This window comes from Sceloporus undulatus, chromosome 2 (genome assembly GCF_019175285.1).
Source record: "Sceloporus undulatus isolate JIND9_A2432 ecotype Alabama chromosome 2, SceUnd_v1.1, whole genome shotgun sequence".
NCBI lineage: Eukaryota > Metazoa > Chordata > Lepidosauria > Squamata > Phrynosomatidae > Sceloporus > Sceloporus undulatus.
In genome coordinates this window covers 92,222,850-92,227,481 of record NC_056523.1, presented here as the reverse complement: position 1 = coordinate 92,227,481, position 4,632 = coordinate 92,222,850, and positions in this window count along the sequence as shown.

Sequence of the window (4,632 nt, the reverse complement as noted above, 5' to 3'; positions counted from 1 at the left end):
AACCCAAGTTCTGCTTTCTTAGGAAAAAGCTCTGTTCTCTTTCTCTCTCTCTAAATTGAGTAATGGGCTTCTAAAGATATGTTAATTATTTTTCAAGTTATAACAAATGCAGGCAACAGACACTTTTTCAAAGGTTGAATTGCCCCAAAACAAAATGTGCACTAAAAATATTATTTTAAGTGTATATAAATTTATGCATATATAATAAATAAAAACCCTCATGAATTAATCAACTAAGATTATTTTTATTAGTAGCATCCCTGGCTTTCTCCTTTCCTTTCCTATCTTTCCCAAGTATGAGCTTTTAACAAAATCAAGTAATTTTGAAACTTTGAGATGAGATTTTGAAAGTGACAATCTGCAGCACTGGTATGTGTGTATGTGCCTTCAAGTCACCTCTTGACTTATGGTGACCTATGAATTTCATAGGGTTTTCTTAGACAAGGAGTTCTCAGAGGTGGTTTTGCCAGTTCCTTCCTGTGAAAAATAGCCTACAGCACCTGATATTCATTGCTGGCCTTCCCTCCAAGTATTAACCAGGGCTGATTTCTGCTTAGCTTCCATGATCAGATGGGATCTGGTGCCTCTAAATATTTAGGGGACATAGAGGAAAAGACTCAACATGTGAAAGAATATGCTGTCTGGATGTTTCCACCAGCCATTTCCAAGTGTGTTCTGTGTTCAGCAAGAGTTGTAAGGATATTTTTTTTCACTTCCTATAACCTCAGCACTTTCCTATACCCATGAAAACTAATTTTCCACAAGGATGTTCATGTTTAGTGTGTCCACTTGAGTGTGCTTACAAAGACCTATGTATGTTTATCAAACCAGAGCCCTTATGTTCTATGAGAATTACTCCAAAGTAAGATTATATTGGACTACAAGCTTTACATGACTTGTTTGTTTTGCCTTTCATACTTCATTTAAACTTCACAGAAATTAGCAAGGCAGTCTATTTGTTTGGCTTGGTCTTTGACCAAACAATCAACTGCAGCCAAATGACACAATACATATTACTAAATACATTAAGGACAGTAGAGAGAGCTACTACTACATTGACAGAGGAAATGGCAGAGGAGGGTGAGCTCAGTATGACAAAAATCTCAGAACATTGTGAATAAAAAAGAAACCTTTATTTATTTGGCCAAAGCAGTGTTTTTGTCCCACATTAACCATGGCTTGTCTCTCCTTCTTCTTATTTTCATCATAATATATGCAGTACCTGCTAACAATCTTGTGTAACTCATGAGTGGGCTAAATGAGTGTACTTATCCCATTTTATTTACTTGTGCTCTGTATCTGTGGGCTGCATCCGTGCTGAGAAGCATCAGTTAAATTATGAAGCTTTGCTGTGGTTAGGCTTCAGGGTTTCAATTAGGATCTAATACACTGTTTGTTATTCATCTACTATTATTGTACATGGTGGTGGCGGTGGCAGTGGGAGACAACATTAAAACAGACTCCAAGTTTCAGATAGTGCAATCTAGAGAAAAAGAAGAAAACCAAAGAACATTCAAAGTTTTAGAATCTGAATTTCAAAAACAAAACCTTGCTATGTAAAAACTCTGCATAAGTCAGTGTAATTGGGCTGAACAGATGAAATAACATTCAGTTTGATCTTACATGCTGCCACACAGCAGAAGTATAGGATCCATCAGCCTGTATCCCTAGGGGACTGATGAGAAGGCTATGGCACTGATCACCTCCTGGTCCATTTAAAATACAAATAAAACCTAGGCTAGTGTAGTGTAAATGGTACATTGATGAGATCCACCTTTTACTTTGTGATTTTTAGATGCACTCAAAGATGGAATAGTGTTGCTTCTATTTCTTATCCTTTAGATTTTCAACAAGGCAGTTATTCACCTGGCTTTAGATTAAGCCAGGTGTAGATCAACACACTTTATAGGGCAAGTGTGAACAATTTGTGTTTCCACATGGAGGGTCTGGATTAAAGAGTCATGAAAGTTTTATAAATATGACGTGTAGCTGTATTATGGCAAATGTTTTGAAAAAAATGGTTGTAAACAAGGGAATCAGGTAAAACAAATTGTCATGGCTCAATTCTATAGAATTCTTGGATTTCTAGTTTTGTGAGATAGTTAGCCTTCTCTGTCAGAGAGCTCTGGTGCCACAACAAACTACAAACCCAGAATTCCATAGTTTTGAGCCATGACAGTTAAAACAGTGTCAAACTGTATTATTTCTGCAGTGCAGATGAAGCCCAGATCTACACCTAGCACATTTACAGGTGATACACTGCCATGGCAACAAAATAGAGCCATTTGAAAATGTTCTGAATAGGAAAGATTGACCTGGGAAGGGGACAACCTACCTCCCACATAGACATATGCACATTAAGGATGAAATTATCCAAGTGTTTTTGTGTGAAGCAGTTGCAAAGAAAATGACATGGAACTGAAGTCACTGGCTATCTTGCTCCAGATGTGATTAAAAAAAAACCAGTACATTTTGGCTTCAATTTGTAAACAAATACCAACAAAGGTACATCACAAAACATATCTCTCTAATTAACTCCATCCAATAGGAGCCATACTTTGAATAAACTCTGTATCCTAGGAAATAGCTTATGTACAACCAAAGAAATAGCTTATGTACAACCCATTGATATTATGAAGAAAGAGGATTAGGCCAAGTGAAAGAAATAATGCATAGCTAAATTAATTGTATTACAAGGAAATTTGGAGGAATAGGTGATTTGAATTAATACTTTTTTTAGATGTTCCCTTTTCCTTTGCAGTGTTACTGGTATATGTGTGTTGCTCATAAATGCATACACAAGACAGAGAAACACTGTCCTCTTTCAAGCAGGTTTTGTGGACAAGGCCAAGGCAGACTGAAATTTAAGTCCAAATAAAGAGTAGCCATTCAAACAATGGTGCTCCAGAAACAGGGCAACAGAGAGTACAGGATTTAAGCCTGCAGAGGCCTACTAGAGAGCAGGTAGGACAAGTGGAAAAGACTAAAGACAGAGTCAAAAAGGCAGTCCAAGACTCCAAGATGAAGCAGAAAGGTTATTTTCTGCTCTGAAGTGTGGCATATAAAGTTATAAGGTGCAGCTACAAGTATTTTATCAGAAGTTCAGGAGAAGGACCCTCCTCATGAAGAAGCCTTTATTCCCAATGAGTTTTTGCTTGCAGGTGTGTACCCCATTGGGCAGGCAGCCACCAGACTTACCCACACTTTTATCTGTCTCTAAGGTGGGGGAGGCTTCCCTTTATTGCTTGATCCTGGAGCAGAGCTCCTGCCCTCTTCAGCTGCCAGTCCCTCTGCCCTTCTTACCCTTGAAAGTCCAGGGTCAGTTGGAAGGGTGTATTTGTCAGTGCCATCTGGACTAGAAGGCAGGCACTCATCCTGGAAGAAAGCTGTCTTCAACAGGGAAATGACAACTACTGCACATATAACTGTACATTCCTTCAATCTAGAATGGTTGTCTGAGCGCACAGCTTGAGGAGGGATGCACATGGAGCCAGTCAGGTCAGCCAAATCAAACCTGGCATGCAATCAATGGAGTGACAATTACCACAGCCATATAGCCCTCATACCTGTACCTTTCTTCCAGTATACAAAATACACTTAAGACAATAGAAAATGCAAAATAAAATTCCACTACCCATGAACAATAATTAAAATGTTAATTTTATATACTGTAGTTTTAAAAGGCATCTGAAATACAGTGGAATCTCGGTATCTGTGGACTTGCCATCTGCGGATTTTAGCATCTGTGGATGGCAAGCCCCTGTTGTCCTCAGTGGCATAATCTGAGAACAGCCATTGAGAAGACTTACTCTCATGTCCCAACCAAATGTACCCATGATAGTGATGGGATTGAGAGAAAGTCCTCCATTGATGATATTAAAACTCAGGCAGGCTCATACTAGGAGATAATTTTTCAGATAGTATGGACCCAAGCTGTACGTTATAGCACTTTCAACTGTGCCCAGAAATGAACTGGTAGACACTGAATAACTGTTTTGGCAAGGAATTTGTATGTTCCCTGTAACTAGCCCTAGCCCACAGTCTGGCTGCAGCATTTTGGACTTGTTACAGTTTCAAAACAGCACAGGAATCCAGCCCCACTTTGCACCCAGTTGCCCCTATTACACAGCGTATATCTGAAGTTTCAGAAAAGTTCAGTCTCCTAAGCACTTCTGTCAACTTCCTTAAGAGCAAAACCTGATATCTGGGAATCAGTTATGGATCTTTAGTGAATCTTAATCTTTTAAGTCTAGAATACCTTTAAAAACAACCACAACAGGTAAATGGTTTAATAATGCAAATTCTGCTCTGCTAGCAGGTGGCTTTGTCATGCCAGTTCATGCTTCACTCTGAGATGTCTGGGATGATAAAACCTCTAGGGTGACAAACCAATGAGGACCAGTTCATTGCATCTTTGTGTAATCCAGGGATGTTATGCCATTGATCTTAACCTCTTAAGCTTGCTAGTTTTCTGTTTGTCCACAGCTGGGGGGGGGGGGGTGACCCTCCTAGCAAGACAAGCACCCCCATACCTTTGCCCTCTTCCCAGTTGCTGCCTGCAGAATGGGGTGTCCTTGCTGTCTGGCCAGGTAGAGGCTAGAACACCTCTCCCATACTACTTTGTTTTAAGGA